This window comes from Camelus bactrianus, chromosome 14 (assembly GCF_048773025.1).
Source record: "Camelus bactrianus isolate YW-2024 breed Bactrian camel chromosome 14, ASM4877302v1, whole genome shotgun sequence".
In the NCBI taxonomy this organism is placed as follows: domain Eukaryota; kingdom Metazoa; phylum Chordata; class Mammalia; order Artiodactyla; family Camelidae; genus Camelus; species Camelus bactrianus.
The window spans coordinates 7564636-7583937 of record NC_133552.1 but is presented as its reverse complement, the minus strand read 5'-3'; the positions used below and the strand labels follow the sequence as shown (position 1 = coordinate 7583937).

Below are 19302 nucleotides of genomic sequence, written 5' to 3'. Positions count from 1 at the left end.
TTGCTTAAAGTCAAAACCATAAACTCAAATATTTGTAAAATGATCCTATCCTCTGAACCTGAGCTGGTTCTAGCTAACCATTTAAACGTAAATAGATGTCCCACAGCCCTATCATAAACACGAATTTTGAGACAGAAGCCGTTGAGACAAACATTTACATTTTAGTACTTCTTACACAAAGTAGAAATACCAAGAGAAGTAAAAGCCTATCTAAGACAGTTGAAAAATGACATTTTCTTCCAATATTATCTGGTCCCATGTGTCCCAATGCTGTCTATCAAAGGCTGCTGCTAATAAAGTGGGAGAGAAATAGCAACAGAAATACGGCTGTCCCTCTTACCAGTCTTTGTAAACATTCTTTAGCTCAAGGCTTTTCACTAAATAACTACCTATTAAAACCAAGTATATATAATTGAAGCACTAGTGAGTTTCTATCTTATGTTAAAAACGTGTAACCCTAAAACAAAATGTGTGTTAAATCAGCAACTGTGCTTAAAGGGCCAGTCTGAAATAAATCAAAATGAGTCTGAAGAGTTCTAACAATAGTGGAGTAGCTTCTGCCAACTCATTAAACTAACCCTTTCATAGATAACAATTGTAAAAAAACAAAAAACAAACAAAAAAAAAAAACTCTGGGTAAAATAATGATTTGAAAGCAGAAAAAAGCACCAAGAGAAGGTAGAAACTGGAAAATCTGACCACTGAAAGAAGGGAAATACAATCGAAGAGATTCAAATTTATACAGCTTTTCCCGAGGGCATTCCTAGTCTGCAAAAAGCACAGGGCTACTGGAACTCAAGCAGAAAGTTGCAGTTTTATTAAATTCATGGCCACAGAGTTGCCAGAGATTCACAGGGGAAATTCAGGAGATGGGTGTGACACAGCAGCATAAGCTTCAAAAACTGATATAACTCTTTCAAATTCTTCACCGACCCCTGAACTAAGTATACTCAGGGAAGAGTCCAAGGAGCCCAGTGGAAAACAACAACTGGAAAGCTGAAAGAACTCAGCCACAATCTCAGCTGCTGCCCACTGCAGAGGAGATATGAGCCTGACCAAGTTACGAGGGCTTAAAAAACATCTCAGGCTTTCTACAAACCGATCTTAAAGTATAAGACCAAGCCACCACAAGTTGAAGATGATTTATTAATATAATTATAATTTATAATATATAATATTATAATATAATTATAATTTATAATTAATTTAATTATATTCATCAGAGGAAGACAAAGAGAATTTAGGGATGATACACAATGTCCACTCTAAAATTAAAACTTTCTACACATGAAAAGCAGCAGGAAAATGTGACCTATTCTCAAGGGTGGAAAAGAAGTAGTAAACAGAAAAAGGCAATGAAATAACTCACATGAGAGAATTAACAAACAAGGACTTTTAAAGCAGCTACTAAAAATCTGTTCGAGGACTTAATGGAAAACATGGTGACAATGTAGAATCTCAGCAGTAAAATGGAAACAGTTAAAAAATGAAATAGAACTAAAGATTACAGTATTTCAAAGTGCAGAGACATCTGCACCCCCAAGCTCATGGCAGCATTATTCACAATGGCCAAGACATGGAAACAACCTCAACATCCATCAAAGGATGAATGAATAAAGATGCAGTATATATATTTAAGAGAATATTATTTGGCCATGAGGAAGGATATCCTGCCATTTGTGACAACATGGATGAAACTTGAGGGTATTATCTAAGTGAAATAAATCAGAGAAAGATAAATAATGCATGATCTCACTTATACGTGGAATCTAAAAAGCCAAACTCATATAAACAGAGCTGCCAGGGGCTAGGGGGTTGAGGTAGGGCGGGAAGAGGTATGGAGATTCTGTTAAAGAGTACAAACTTTCAGTTATAAGATAAATAAGTTCTGGGAATTTAAATCTAATGTACAGCATGATGACTACAGTTAACAATACTGTACTGTGTACTTGAAAGCTGCTAAGAGAGTAAATTTTACATATTCTCACCACACACACAAAATAATGTTAAATATGTGAAATAACAGATGTATTAACTAACCTAATTGTGCTAACCTTTTAACAATATATACATATATCAAATGATCATGTTGTACAGGCTAAATTTACACAATGTTATCTGTCAGTGAAGCTGGAAAGTAAGTAAATAAGTAAATGGAGGGGAGAAAATGGGCTTCACAGCATTTTAAAAGCAACATTAAAAAGGATCAATGACTTGAAGACAGATCAGTAGAAATTATTCAATCTGAAGAACAGAGGGAAAAAGATTGGGAAAAAATTAAAAACAACAAAGACTCACAGACTTATAATAGTACAATTTCAAACAAAATAAGAATCTCAGAAGAAGAGCAAATGGGGCAGAAAAAGCATTTTTAAATAATGGTTAAAAATTGGTGAAAAAAATCAATGTGCAAATTCAATAAGCTCAACAAACTCTAAGCAGAAAAAAAAAAAAAAAAGAAAAAAAAATGAAAAAGAACACATCAAACAGTTCAAAATTAAAGACGCTACAGAGACCAGAAGACAATTTAACAAAATATTTAAAGCAGTTAAAGACTGTCAACCCAGAACCTATATCCAGCAAACATGTTCTTGAAAAATAAGAGTAAATATATATACATAAGCTTAAGAGTTTATCTCTAGACCTGGACATTATGCAATGTTAAAGGAAATTCTTCAAGCTGAAGGGAAATGACATCAGATAAAACTAAGAACAACACAAAGAAATAAAGAAAACCTGAAATAATAACTATGTAGTTATATACAAAAGACTTATTTCTCTCAAATTCTTTAAAAGGCTACCAACTATTTAAAGCAAAAACAGCATTGTATTACACCAAAAGATCACACACCAATAGCATAAAGGTCAAATATAATTATGGTTTATAAGGTTCTTTCACTTTACATGACGTGGCATAATGTTAATGCTAAATGAACTGTAAAAGTCAATCATGATCACTGTAATCTCTAGAACAGTCACTTATACAAAATAGTACAGCTTAAAAAACCAATCAAGGATTCAAAATAGAATATTTTTTAAAATTTGACTAACATAAAAGGCAATAAAAGAAGAGAGAAGAGACAGATAAAATATAAAACATATAGCTATAACTGAATCACTTTGCTGCACCTCTGAACTATATGTCAATTAAAAAAATTAGCAAAGTGGTAGACTTAAACTCAACCATATAAATAATATTAAATGTAGTTACCAAACCCTCCACTGAAAGGCAGAGATTATTAGATATGTTTAATAATAAGAGAAAGAAATAAAGAAGAAAAAAGCCATTAAATATATGTTGCCTATAAGAGATACATTTTAAAAACAAAGACACAGTCAGATTAAACATATAACAAAAACTTATACACCATGAATATAAATACTAAACATAGGGAACTGACATATGCACATTAATGTCAGAAAAAAATTAACTTCAATAAAGAAGAATTATCACAGATAAAGATAAATTCATCCAAAAGGCATAACAACTGTAAATGAGAACGCACTTAGTATCAGAGGTTGAGGTAAAAACTGCATGGAGGAAATACATGAAACAAAAGCTGACAAAGTTATAGGAAAAAATGAAGAAACCCACAGTTACAGTTGGAAATTTTAATATTCCTTCTCTCAGCAACAGAAATGGGAAAAAAAATCCACAGGCATATAAATCAGGAGTCAGCAAACTGCAGGGCAGATCCATGGCCCTCTGCCCATCTTTATAAATAAAGTTTTATCAGAACACTGCCATACCTACCATTTACATACTATCACAGCTGCTCTTGCACTACAAGGGTAGAGTAGTTAAAACAGAAACTGTATAATTCACAAAACCTAAAATATTTTCTATACAGTCCTTTGCAGAACATTTTCTGATCTCAGATATAGGTGATTTGAACAACACTATTAACCAACTTAATCTTATGAGACCATATACTACACCATGAAACAAGCCTTACATTTCAAATGAAGGAATCTTACAGAGTATATTCTGTGACTACAACAGAATTACATTAGAAATCAATTACAGTTAAGTTATCCAGGAAAACTCAATCTGAAAATTAAGCAACAAACTTCTAAAAAAAAAAAAATGAGTCAAAAAAGAAATCACAAGGAACATCAGAAAATATTTTGAACAGATAATAAAAATATAATATATAAAATAAAATATATATATATAATATATAAAAATAAAAATATAAAATTATATAAAAAATTATTTGGAAATTATAACTTTAAGTACTTATATTTTAAAAGAAAGTCTTAAATTTAAGTATTTAAATTCCCAAATTAAACGCCTAAATTTCTAGCATAAGAAGCTAGAAAGGTAAAAAAAAAGAACAAATTAAACCAACAGAAAGTAAAAGTGAAGGTTGGAGAGGGTGTAGCTCAACGGTAGAGCATGCATGTGCTTAGCATGCAGGAGGTCCTGGGTTCAATCCCTCCCATTAAAAAAACAAATAAACCTGATTACCTCCTTCTCCCCCCACCAAAAAAAATTAACAAAAAATGAAAATAAGAGTGAAGAAAATTACCAAGAAAAGAGCAAAAGTCAATTAAAATAAATTATTGAAACCAAAAGCTGTGGGGAAAAAAATGGCTAAACCCCTAGCAAGAATGATCAAGAAGAAAGTAAAATACAAATTACCAACATCAGGAATAAAAAAGAGGTCACTACAGATCCTACAGACATTCAAGGACCACAAAGAAAAGTTACAAACTTTGTGCTAAGAGATTTGATAACCTAAATGAGATACACTGCTTAGGAAAAAAAGACAAAAGAGAAAATCCCTACAACCATATATTTACCAAAGAAATGAAATCTGTTACTAAAAACCTTCCCACACACACCAAAAAACCTCCATGCCCAGATGGTTACCAAACATTAAAGAAATAATACCAATCATATACAAACTATTTCTGAAAACAGAAGAGGAAACACTTCATAAATAGTTTTAGAAGGCTTGTATAACCATGCTATTAAAAGGCATTACAAGAAATGAAAATTATAGACCAATATTCCTTATGAACATAAACACTAAAACCCTTAACAAAATACTAGCAGACCAAATTCAGGAACAGATAAAAGGATAATACATCATGACCAACTGAGATTAACCCAGGAATGCAAAACTGGTTTAATGTAATTCACCATGACAGAATAAAGAGTAAAAACCATACAATTATCTCAAGAAATACAAAAAAAGGGGGAAATTCAACACCTATCCATAATTTAAAAATTAAAATCTCAGTTAACTGGGAATAGAAGGGAACATCCTCCAACTGATTTCTTTAATCTACAAAACAAAACAAAACAAAACAAACAAACAAAAAAACCCAGTGCTGACGTTCTATTTAATGGTAAAAGACAATGCTTTCCCCTTAAGATGAGGAACAGGACAAGAAAGTCCACTGTCACCATTTCTCATCAACATTAAACTGAAAATGCTAGACAGTAGAATAAGGTAAGACAAAGAAATAAAAAGCTTATTTTGTAAAGAAAATCCTAAAGAATCTACAAAAAGATTATTGGAACTAAGTGAATTTAAAGAATTGTTTTTGTAAAGAAAATCCTAAAGAATCTACAAAAAGATTATTGGAAGTAAGTGAATTTAAGCAAGGTCAAAGGATATGCAGATAACAATTTTAAAAAAAACTACTGTATTTCTATATACTAGCAGGAAAAAACTGAAAAATGAAATTAAGAAAATAACACCAAAAAGAAAAACCTTTAGGAATAAATTTTAACATGCAAGATCTCTACGGGGGACGGGAAGATGTTACTTTATATTATAGGCACATGTTAATACATTAACATAAAACTGTATCGTGTAATTGCCACATTAACATGGAAACATCTATTTTAGTGGGGTGATGTAGAGATTTTGCATATTTACATAGATATTTATATATAAATATATGTTTATAGCACTCATCAAAAAAAGGTGACCTACATAAAAGAAGTACACAATTGTATTAGTAATCTACTGCTGTGTAATATACTACTCCGAAATTTTAGCAGTTGGAAACATTTAACATCTCACACAGTTTCTAAGGGTCAGGAATCCAGAAGCAGCTTAGACGGTGGATCTGGCTCAAGGGTCTCTCATGAGGTTGCAAGTTGTAGTTAGGTCCACAATAAACTGAAGGACAGAAGATCTGCTTCCAAGTTCACTCAAAGCTATTGGCAGAAGAGCCCAGCTTTTTGTCATATGGATGTTCGAAGACAATATTCCATCAGTCTCTTGCATTTCTGCACATCTTGCAATTGAAGCTCTTACTGCCCTATGTTCCAGACTACCTCTCCAAAGACATCTATAAAGTAAGCAGATTTAGAAGATAAAGTATCCTCCAGAGCAAGGAGTAGGTATGCTTACTGTCCATTAAAAAATATCCAGGTTCATCCAAAGAAAAAATGCAGATGGCCAACAGGCATACATAAAAATGCTCAACATGGCTAATAATCAGGGAAATGCAAATCAAAACCACAGTGAGGTATCACCTCACACCTGTCAGAAAGGCTATCACCAAAAAGAACACAAATAACAAATATTGGTGCGGATGTTGAAAAGAGGGAACCACTGTGCACTGTTGGTGGGAAGGTAAGTTGGTGTAGCCTCTGTGGAAAACAGTATGGAGGTTCTCAAAAAACTAAAAATAGAACTACTATATGATCCAGGAATTCCACTCCTGGGCATACATACAGGGAAAAAAATCCACTAATACAAAAAGATACATGCACCCCAATGTTCATAGCAGCATTATCTACAATTGCTAAGAATGGTAACAACCTAAGTTTCCAACAACGGATGAATGGATAAAGATGTGGTATATGTATACAATGAAATACTACTCAGCCACAAAAAAGAATGAAAATTTGCCATTTGCAGCAACATAGATGGACTTAGAGGGTACTATGCTAAGGGAAATAGGTCAGAGAAAGACAAATACTACATGATGTCACTTACATGTAGAATCCAAAAAATGCAACTAACTAGTTAATATAACAAAAAAGAAGCAGACACAGATACAGAGAACTAGTGGCTACCAGTGGGGAGGGGAGGTAGGGCACAATACTGGGGTGGGGGAATGGGAGGTACAAACTACTGGATGTAAGATAGGCTCAAGGATATACTGTACAACACAGGGAATATAGCAAATATTTTGTAATAACTGTAAATGGAAAGTAATCTTTAAAACTGAATAAATAAAAATTTTCTTTCATCCAAGTTCCCTATGTTCAGAATTCCTTTCCTGTAACACAACCACTGCATGCGCAGTTGTCATCTGACCCTCTTTACATGAGGTACGATTTGGAGCTTGAGGAACTGGTACAAAAATGCTGACAGTACCCGGGCTACTGCTATAGCTGTGACAGTAAACTATTTTTCCACTGAGACCCAGAAATCTCATGTCTTCTATCAGCATCCAAAAAACTGTAGTAGGCTAACCTGTTAGCCTACAAGTAGGGTAAAATCTCAGATCCTTCACAGTCTTGACAGTGGGCCTCTTTACAACATGGCAGTTGGTTTTTCCTAGAGTGAGTGATGAGAGAGAGAGACCAATGCGCAAGCCACTGTGTCTTTTATAATCTAATTTCAGAAGTGACATATTATCACTTCTATCATATTCTATTAGTTACACAGACCAATCCTCACACAATGTGCAAGGTGACTATAAAAGGGTATAAATACAAGGAGGCAGGGATCAATGGGAACCATCTTGCAACAAGATCCCAACCAAAATTCCAAAAGGCTTTTTTAAAAATAGAAATTGATAAACTGAATTTAAAATTTATATGGAAACACAAAGGAACTAGACTGGCCAACGTTGGAGGATTCACACTATTTGATTCCAAGACTTCTGGTAATAGAGACAATATGATACTGGCATAGGAAAAACAATTAGATCAATGAAACAAAACACAGTCCAGAAATAGATCCATACATAAAGTTCAAGCAATCCTGGACAAAGAGACAAAGGCAATTCAGTGCTGGAAAGGAAAAGATTTTTTTTTTCAACAATGGTGATGGAATTGGATAAACTTTTTTTTAATGAACCTCAACCCCCTACTTGACACCATGCACGGTTAACTCAAGATAGATCACAGCCCTATATGTAAAAGACAGAAACCTCTAAAAGAAAACAAGGGAATTATTTTCATGACTTCTGGGTAGGCAAAGGTTTCTCAGAACTCAAATCCATTAAAGAAAAAACTGATTAATTGAACTTCATCAAAATTTAAAACTTTAGCTTATCAAAATACACTGTTAAGGAAAAGACAACTTACAAGTTGGGAGAAAAAATACTCTAAAAACACTGATATGACAAAGAATTTGTATCCGTACAGACTATATTAAGAATTCTTTACATCAACAATAAAGAACCAATTTTTTCAGTGTGTAGAAAACTGAGGTATTTCACAAAAGAAAATACACTAATTATTATTAGTTTATTATTATAATTATAATATTATAATTATAATTATTACACTATTATTGTATCAATTTGTCAAAAACTGTATCACATCCACTAAAATAACTGCAATTAAAAAGAATGAGTATCCAAATGTTGGCAAAAGTGTAGAGCAACTAGAATTCTCCAACTGTCATGGTGGGAGTATGTAAGAGAAAACCCTTCAAAAAACTAGGTGGCAGTATCTAACACAGTTAAACACATCTGCCTAGGAAGCAACAATTTCATTCCTAGGTATGTACTCAAGAGAAATTAAAAAACATGTTTGCAAGAAGATCCGTACAGACCTTATTCTTAACAGTAAAAAAACTAGAAACAACTCAAATGTCCAACAACAGAAGAAAAGATTAACCCTGGTATATTCATACAATTAACTAATACTCAGCAATAAAAAGAAAAAACTCTGACACATCCAACCTCATAGATTCATCTGGAAACATGTGTTAAGCAAAAGAAGCTAGATGCAAAAAAGTATATACTATATGAAGACCAAACAAAATAATCAACATTGTTAGAAATCAGAGTGCCTGCAGAGAGGAGAATTGAATAGGAAGGGTAACCAGTGAACTTTCTAGGGTGACGAGAATGCTATGTAACATCTTTTGATTATTAGTTACACAGGTATAACCATCAGACCTCAAGGTGAACAGCTAAGATCTGTACATTTTATTGTATTTAACTTACATCTCCATATAAATAAAATAAATTTTAAAAATAAATTTGAGCTTACAGTATTAATTTTTCTTTTTTCTTCAGTCTTGGGTTGTTCACACGTATATTTAGTGTATACATACATATATTTGCATGTATTCTCATCTACTATGTGCCAAACACTATGCTAGTTTCCAAAATAACTAAAACTCCATGCCCTCAGGAAGGTAACAATCTAGGCAAGGAAACAAACATTTAATAACAACACATAATGTGAAGTTTTCCATTATAAACGTATACACAAGGATTTGTAAGAAGGAGAAGAGGGCCCCAGATACTGCCTAACTGAAGAGTTAAGTATCAGAAAGCCTTTCCATTAGGTAGAGGATGAAAAGCAGGCCTTTGGACTTGTAGACATGCAGGAATGGACCTTTATAAGCAGAGAAATACCACATGCAAAGACACAGAAGCAAAGGGTCTAACACAATAGGGAACGAGGAGCAGTTCAATGTTCTTGGAATTTAGAGAACCTATGAGGAGCAAAAGGAAATATCGGCAAGGTAGGTAGGTACCATGCTAATGCTAAGGCACTGGATTATAGAGACAGTGAAGAGCCACTGAACAGTTTTAATCTAGGGAATCACACATTCAAATTTGCGATGAGAAGTATCACTCCGCTAACAGTGTGAGACAGAGCCAAGGAGGGAGTGAGAATGCAAGAAGAGCGACCTGTCAGAAGGCAACTGCAAATGAGTAAGCAAGCCATGTTTACTTTTAATAACTCTACCAATGGAACACAGGCTGAAGAGAAATTTAACGATCCCCAAAATGGACAGGGAAATGAGTAAAGATTAAGATCAGACAGTTCACAGAAAAAATAATAATAATAATGGCCCAAATCTATGAATAGATACTTAGCTTCACTCATAAAAGAAATGTAAATTAAAACCACACTGAGGTACCATTTTTCACCTATCATATTAGCCAAAATCCAAAAAGTCTAATTATATGCTGAGTTGGCAAGGCTACAGGAAAACAAGTATTCTTATATATACATTATTGTTACAACCCCTATGAAGGGCAACTTGACAATATCTATCAAAATTGTACCTGCTATATTCTTTGACCCAGCAATACCACTTCTAGGAATTTAATCAACAGACACACTTGCATACGTACAAGGTTGCTCAATGTAGCATTTTTATAATAATAAAAACTAGAAACAATCTTAACTGTCCATCAATGGGCTAGTTAAATTATGGTACATAAATAAAAATGAACACTCTGAGGCTGCTGTGAGACAGCACTTTATATATTAATACAAAAAGATCCCCAGGGTATACTGTTAAGTGGAGGGGGGGAGGCAAAGCAGTTAAAGTTTCCAACATTAATGTAAAACATGTGTTGGGAGAGGAGGAGTAGGGTGAGATAAATGTATTTGTCAGGGTTATATTTTTTAAATCCCCAAAAGGATATGTAAGAAATCAATAATACTAGTAAACTATTGTAGGAATCTCAGAACTAACTATGCAGATGAGGAAGGGTAAGGATGAGTGACTTTTTACTGTTCATCTTTTTTTCTCTTTTTGCTTTTTTACTTTTGAAGTATTAATGTGCATATAGCATTAAAAAACTGAAACTACTGTATCAGAAATCAGCAGGATTTGGTAACTCATTTGATTTGAGAAGAAAGGAGATGGATAGGTCAAGATGACACCCAAGTTGCTGTCTAGTCACTAAACTTAAAAAAAAAAAAACAACTCTGTTAACCAAGGCAGGTGTTAAAGGGTAGAGGAAGGCAGCTCAGTTTTGGACAAGTTGTACTGGAGGCATCATGTTTGATGGTACATGAGAAAAAGATAGGAAATTTAGAAGAAAGGTTGGGTATAGCTCTTAGAAGAAGCCTTGGAGAATTAAAAAAAAAAAAAAGGAAGACATTTATATAAGTCTAATTTATGTAGGAATTGTTTATTCAATAAACCCAATTAATCCAAAGAATAAAACTAAAAAGGCAACTAACTCAAAGTGACAGCATAAGGCCACATAATCATATCCTTTTCTCACAGACATCACACTTTCACTGAAAGCTTATTTATTTCTTATGTTTAGATAATTTCCCAAGTTCACAACAGATTAGAAACATCAAAAAAAGGGTGTGGGTGTAGCTACCAAGGCAACTATTTGGCAGCAGTATGAGGCAGCCAAAAAATGATGAGGAGGATACCACCACCACCTCAGAAGGCAAAGCATTCTCCAAGTGCTCTTCACAGGAGCCGAAGTCTTATACTTTATCATCTAAGACTTGGCCAGAATGGTCCCTCCTTCAAGGAGTTTTTCATGGTTCCTGCGCTCTTAGCCTAACATAACTAATCAATCTCCCTTTATCAAATTTCTAATTGCAAATATTTTGTTCACACATTCCTGAAACCACTTTACTCTGTCTTGTTTTGTAATTATTTTATAATTACAGCTAGTATTTTATTATACCAATCTTTATTCCTATTTGAATATAGACCTCTTAAATGAAGGAATATCTTTCACCTTTGTATCTCTGAACAGTTTCCTTGCACAGTATAGCATGCAAATTATCTATTCAGCAATTATCCATCTTTGCTTTCTCTAAAGTGATGTGAATGAGCTTGCCACAAATAGTCTCACTGCCCCAAGTTATAATAGTTCTTTATTAAGTACTTACATATTTGGCACCAGGGTAAGCACGTGGCCTGGCTTATGCCAAAAACTAATGAGATAAGGGGTGATGGGAAGTGACAGCTAATGGGTTTGGGGGGTTCTTTCATGGGAGACAAAAATGTTCTAAGATCAGATTGTGGTGATGGTTGCACACACCTGCAAATGTACTAGAAAAAAATGAACTGTACACTTTCAATGGGGGAACTTTATGTCATGTGAATTATATCTCAATAAAGCTGCTTTTAAAAATAACATACCTGCTATTATCCCCACTTCACAGATTAAGAAACTGAGGCTTGGCAATATTAGGTAATTTGTTCACGGTGACACAGCAAGCTAGTGATGGAGGCAGGATAAAAACCCAAGCAGTCTTGATGCTACATCTGTATGCTTAACTGCCATGCTCTTCTGTTATCCTTACCAAGGGACTTCACTCATCAAGCACCACATCAAATGCTGACATATGCTCCTACTGCTGTTCAAGTCACTCCAACTAGGACTACAAAACCTTGACCTAATTATGTTATATCATAAAGGTAGAGGAGAAGGAAAGTAAAAAGCTGAAAAGAAAGGGACCAAAGACACAGAGGAGGGGAAAAAAGTATTCAGGAGCTATATTTCAAAGCTCTCCATTTTGAGCATAAGATTACATGAAACATGACTGCTGCTTGGTTGCTATCATCAAAGTTGGTGGGCAGATCTAATTCAGCTGAGCTGGGGCTAACTGCAGGCTTCCTGGACTAGTTCTGCCTAGACCAGGGTTTCATTTGGGGCCAGATAATTTTCTGTTGTGGGAAGCTGCCCTACACACTGTAGGATGTTTAGCAACACCCCAGGCCTCTACTCAGTAGCACCACTCTCCCCACCACCCCCCAGCTATGACAACCAACATGTCTCTAGACATTGCCAAACATCCTGAAGGGGAGGAGCTGGGGAGAGAAGGGGTGTTCAAAGTCACCCCCCATTTGAGAATCACTGGCCTAGGCTAAAGGTAATGATGAAAAAAGGCCAACCATTTGATGTTAACTAGTATATATAATAATTGGAGAAAGATAAGAACTTTTTTAAATCAGTTTTATTGAGGTACCTTTCACAGATAAAATGTTTTAAGTTTTAAGTTTTGATATATGTATATATATTTGATATATATATTTAAGTTTTGATATATGTATCAAAATGTGAAAAGAGCACCACAATCAAGCTAATTAACATCACTTCTTCCCAGTTACCATTTTGTGTGGAGGAAAGAGGGCGTGACAGACAAGAGCCTTTTACACCAACTCCCTTCCAAGCCTACTAAGAAAAAACTATTTCATAAAAAAAAAGAAAAAAGTGAAGCTGGAAGTTGGGGCAGCATATAGGGATTAAATAGGAACAAAGCCCCTGTAGTCATGCCAACACCCCAGGTTTCTGTATAGCTCAGCATGCAAGGCCTCTGACACTAGCAGAACACCAACTGTAAAGATCAGAAAATAGACCTAAGATGTTAGAAATGAGAACTGCTCCCTTTGAGTGATTTGAAGGAAAATCAGTTTCCCTTACAGAAGAAACTAAGTGTCCCTCATCTCTGGAGGAACTGAAATACCAAACTCAAGGTTGCCACCCCGACCAGGGAAGAAGAGCAAATCAAATGACATTATAAATAAAAATAAAATGACAGTTGGGGCAAGAGTGGGGAGTGGTGAGACAGGACAAGAAGACAGTAGGAGACAGAGTTGACCCTATACAAAATTTATTTGCCCCGATCAAATCTCCCTTCTTGCCTTTATGTATCTTCTGTTAAGATAAACTTAAGAACTTTAAATAACCTTATCTTAACCCTTGGTTGTTCAAAGCCCAGCACTGTAGACTTTCCATTCAGAGCATTGTTCCCCTCCAAGGTGCCCCAAGCTCTAAAATCTTATTCCTCTTAACCATCTCCCTCAGAACATTTTAGATTGGGGTGGGGGGTGTGGTCATAGATAAATTAACCTACTCAATGTAAAGTATGTGCTGCAAGTAACTTCTGCCCAATAAGCATATTAAAAAAGTTTACCCTCTTCATAATCAACAAAATGGAAACCCCAAACAAGATACAAACTTCACATATCAAGTCAACAAAAAGCGTAGTTTAATAAAGTCCTGTGTTGGTGAACATGTAACAGGCATACTCATATATTGTTAGTTTGTGTAAATTGTTACAACCTAAAAAAGAGTCAGAATAAATTATGATACGTGCATATAAAATGAATCATTTTAAAAACTATGTTGACCTATATCTGCCAATATGAAAAGAGCTACATGACATTAACTATGGAAAAAAATAAACTGCAGGAAAACAGTTTTTAATAGTTTTTAATAACAAGAAAAAGCAATAAGGTATAGTACTATTTGTGTAAGTTTTTTGAAAAGTAAACTTTTTGGAAACTTGCTAACAGTGGATTTTTAGGGGAAAGAGGAAAAGTAGCTTTTATTTTTACTTTTCTGTACCATTAGAATTTGTTTATCATATATAGGTATAACTTTTAATTTGTATATTTCAAGCCTTAAAGTACTCCATTCCTCCCAACCTTAACTACTCTCACCACCAACTCTCCACACATCCCCTCCCTACTCCCGACCCAGTATCTGCATACTAATGGAAACTGCCTGATGGAATTTCAACTACTAAGGGATATATTTTGTAAATACATTTTGGATATATATCTAGGACTTTTCTTTGAAATTTCTTCACTTAGCTCTCTAAAACAACCTCTGAGATGAAAGAGAAAAAGAATCCCTACACTGCCCAGGGAACCACAAACTCTCGTTTTCCTTTTGGGCCCTCTAACCATTCTTTCCTAGAGAGAGACAATGCTTGTGGTTATAATGTCCCCTCCTTCACTCTCTCACATAAAGAAGGGCAACCTCAACTGTCAGTGAGGAGGGAGGAAGGCCTGACCCTTGCAGAATCAATTAACAGCAGGGATCCTACTCTGGTTTTTCTCAGCTATCATCACCTTGGTGCAGGTGGCCAACCACGCCTCTAAACTTCTCCAGGGCAGGGTCTCAGTCCTGTTTACTGCACCATCCCCAGTACTGTATGTATATGAACCTTAGTATTTGTTCATTTTAACTGAATCAGGTCAGAGCATTCTCTGTCAAAGGGAGGCAAGTTAGTGGAGTACTTCTAGGTCATAGCCCTTTAAAGATGCCTCAAAATAGCTTCCTGCTTATCAGTCTTTCCTCCACTCTCCTTAGCTTAGAAGTTTCACACAGCTAAACCAAGTATTTCCAATTGTCGCTTACTACTGATGTCTAATCATTAGAGCACAATAACTGTTTTGAATATTTTTAAATATCTCAGATTAATGGGTTTAAGATTTACCTTAACCAACTAATTTTTCTCATCTGAGTATAATCTTCATGATTTTCTCACCAAGCATGATCACCCCTACCAACTCAAACAATTACAGCCTCAAAGCAACAAACTTATCCTTAATTTGAACTAATTACTGAGAAAAGGTTATAAAATACTTTTTCAAGTATTGGGGGAAATGGCTATCAGGTGGTTCATAACAGTAGCGTGTGGAAGAGCTGACCTCCACTCCAAGATGTCAGAATTTCAAACCATTTGGCAGCTCATTAAATAAGATTAAAAAGTAAATATGTCCTCCGAGAAGTTACTGGGTTTATTTTTAAACTAAGTATTTTTGGAATTTTTAACACTTCTAAACAGGAATACTCAAACAGTTTTCTCCTACCACCTATTGTAATTGTAAGTGATAAATGACTTGTGCAGCAAATTGAGTTTAAAAGTAAAAAAATGCACACTCATACACACATACATTTTATAACAAAATAAAGTGCAATACTAACTTCCAAATTACTCTGGCTTACAAGTTTAACAAATAAGAAGTAAATGCCTTCTCAAGTACTGTCACAATGAAAGACCAAGCACCTCCAAAAGACAGAAACATACAAGAGGTTATCTTCTGAGACAACGTAAGTGGACTGAATCCTGGAAAGAAATTATTAAAATCCAACTCTGAAACAGATGGTTAACCTCAAAACTTTATTTCTTGGCTGAATGAATGAAAAGAAAAGGGGAGAAGGAGATAGAGAACAATACGCTATTTGGCAATAATTTTAAATATTACTTAAGCTCTGAATAAAACAATACAGACAATGTAGATGCTTCTAAACCTCCAGGATATCTCAGGGCTGCCCCAATTCCACCACAGGAATATGACTGTGACTTTGGATAAATCAAATTACAATCTGAACCTAATTTCTCAAGCATATACGTGAGTTGGAGATCACTGAAGTTTCCTTGCAGCTCTCTAACGAGGAGACAAAAATTTATTCTTTTCCAATATACAACACTTGTCAGCCAACTCACCGTGTACTCTCCTGTTAGTTCTAGGTATATGTGATCAAAAAACATAGCCCTGAGGAAGCCACAGGACGATCTTAATTCTCCAAGACAGAGAAGCAAAAAAAAAGAGCACAATCTCCCCAAATTTTTCCCTTCTCACAAAGTTCTGGGTATAGTCTACCACTTCACTCTTCACCAGGGCCACCTCTGTCTAATACAGAGAATCACTTTACTTTAGGCTTAACAAATTATTGATAAAGCCCAGTCCTCAAAACCTAACTCTTTGTGACTGTTAAAGCTGCAAAACACTTTTAATATAAATTTTAAAATCAAAACTTATTCGATAGCCAACCCATGTAGAAATATATGTCAAATAAGCTTTGTACAAAACATCCCATGACAACAAGAACCACTATCATCACCACATTATCTCCTCTAACTCTTGGGAAAAGTGAGGGAAAAGAAAGGCATACCAAACAGGAATGAAAGTGACAGAAGAGTACAAAAACTTGTACAAAAACTGCTGTAAAAACAAAGTTAACATAAGGAGAATTAATCTCAACAAAAAAAAAAAAAAAAGGAGAAAATAAGAAAGGGCCCAAAAGTATATATAAAAAAAAGTACAAACACTACTTTGTTATTTAAAATATTCAGACCTTCAAGTAAAACCCAGAGGATAATTTTTTTAAACAGTCCAAAGGCCTATACACACACACACACACACACACACACACACACACACACATACACTACTTCAGTAATCAAATAAAGTCTAAAGTGCACCTTTTCTGTATACATTGGTAAATTTATTTCGAAAGAATGTTATGACAGCGATTTTTTAATAGTTGTTTTTCGGAATAAACCTATTTTATCATAAGAAGTTCCATGTTGAAACTTTCACCTACATATTCACCACTACAAATTGTAATTAGGTTTTCTGCTATACCAGGTGATACAAGATTGTTCTAGCAACTGACCTGCATGCATCATGGAAATGCCCATTTTATTGTCCCTAAAAATGCTAACATCTCTGACATATGAACTGCATTGATAAGTGTCCTTACTAGTCCTTATTTTGCTTAACATCATTTTTGTGTTTTTAACTATTTTACTTGCTACTACATGAGGTAGTATAGAAAATGTTCTATGCCCAGTCTTGGAACTTTACGTGTTAACTGAGGGCAATGATTACATTGCCACTCAAGTTTTAAATAATTGTGATTTATTTATAGGTCGCCTCTTATACATAAACACACTTGAATTTTTAAGGACTAGTAAGAAAACAGTAGAAGACTCACTCACTCAAGACCCCAGACCAACCTTCGAAATTAAAGGCTATATCCAAAGTTTCGGAAATGGTTTAATAAACAGGGTTGGTGTGGTCGTTCAAGACAGTACTGCCCATCCATCATTTCACAATAAAACTGTGAAAAGAGCGTTCACAGTACGTTCTTCAAAGTCAAATAAAAGGTCCCCTTTAGGGGTTAGGATGCTTAAAACGTTTGTTAAGTGGATAGGGACCTGCTCTTTGAAACCCTTCGCCGAGTTTATACGGGCGGCAAAAGAACGCAGGAACAGGCAATTTGAAGACGACGAGGTGCAGCGTTTCAGGGTTCAGACTCATTCCCTCGAATAACTGTACCGCCGCTTAGCGCAGCTTTAACGTATACACCAAAGGGTGATAGCAGCAAAAAAAAACAAAAACAAAAAACAAAAAAACAAAAAACCACCAACAAGCTTCTCCCGACCAGAAACTTTTCAGATGTCACTAAGATAACAGACTGCAAAAATGTCAACTACACAGTTGCACGCCGTTGGCATTGTCGTCCCATCTCCCAGGCTTCCTAAACGAAAGCCAGAACCCAGGGGTCGCCGGGGAGGAGCCACTTCGGCCCGCTCTGGGCTCTTCCTCAACTAGGTCCTCGGGTGCCCCCCAGCACTAGCTTCAAGAGGCGCGGTGAGCACGCTTTATCCCCGGTGACTGGCAAGTAACAGTATAAAAATGTCACTCAATCGGCCCGTTGTCGTCGGCCGGAGCGCAGGCTGCGCGGGCGCAGCGCGGGGGACCGGGCAGCGAGGGCGAGGACGCCGAGGCCCGCACACTGCCCCGGAGTCGGCCGGGACCCGCGCTCCCGCCCCTCGCCCGGAAGGGGGAAAACCCGCCCGCGGGAGGATTCAACAGGAGCGCCGCGCCGCCCGCCTGCCGCCCGGGAAACAGCCGCCGGCCGGCCCGGCGCGGGGGGAGGGGCGGCGGCGGGGCGCGGGCGGCCGGGCGGCCGGACAGCCGGCGCGGACCCCCGGCCGCCCGCAAGGTCACCGCCCGCCGCCCGCCGCCCTCGCCCGGCCGCGGGCGCCGCGGCCGAGCCAAGGCGGCAAGTTTAATTTCCAGAGGCTGCCGCTGAGCCCGCGGCGTGGAGGGAGCGCGCCGGCCGTGGGGCCCACCCCACCCCCACCGCGCAGCCCGGCCCACGCCCCCGGCCCGCGCCCCGCTCTTCCCGGTCCCGCCGCCGCCAGGCAGCCGGCGGCTGCAGCCCCCGATGCCGGGAGGAGAGTCCCGGCTGGCAGGCGGGCGGCGCTTGAGCCCCGCCACAGACACAGCCGCGGTGGCGGGCGCTGAAAAATGGAGCGCGGTGACCAGGGAGGAGAGACATTCTTTCCGTTAACTGAATTATTTCCTACCTCCGGGTGTCCGACTCGCTACTCCTCTCACTCCGCTGCTCTCCGGGATCCGCCGCCGCCGCCGCATCCAATCGCCTCCACCCCCCCCCTCCCCTTCCGCAGCCAGCCCGGCCGTTCCTCCTCCTCTCCGCTTCAAAATGGCGCCAAGCGCTCTTCGGCGGCTGCTCCAATCGAACCGCCGCGGACAGCACCCGGGGGCAGGCAGAGCGCCGCGTGGGTGAGCAGCGCCCCCTACCGACCAGACAGCTGCTCGCGCCCCTGCCGACCCGCCAGACTCCCCTCCGCCCCGCCCCGTGCGCGCGCGCGCGCCGGATTCCGCTTCGCCCCGCCCCTCCCGTCGCGCGCGCACGCAGCCAAACGGGCACGCCGCCGCTGTGGCCGCTGTGGCTGCTGTGGCGGCGAGACCAAGGGTGTCAATGCTTTCTCTGCCCCTAAGGCTTCCTAACTTTTGCCGAAAAATCATATAAATTGTT

At 37.5% G+C, this 19302-nt stretch overlaps 1 protein-coding gene across 6 annotated transcripts in view; it reads right to left on the bottom strand.

Moving 5' to 3' along the window:
• PDS5B (PDS5 cohesin associated factor B) overlaps positions 1-18989 on the bottom strand; it is a 164001-nt gene extending 145012 nt beyond the window's left edge. For all 6 annotated transcript variants that reach the window (XM_074378039.1, XM_074378040.1, XM_074378043.1 and 3 more), the window contains exon 1: positions 18830-18989. The gene's annotated coding sequence lies outside the window, so the exon portion shown is untranslated. The remainder of the gene's footprint in view (positions 1-18829) is intronic.
• Positions 18990-19302: the final 313 nt, after the last annotated feature.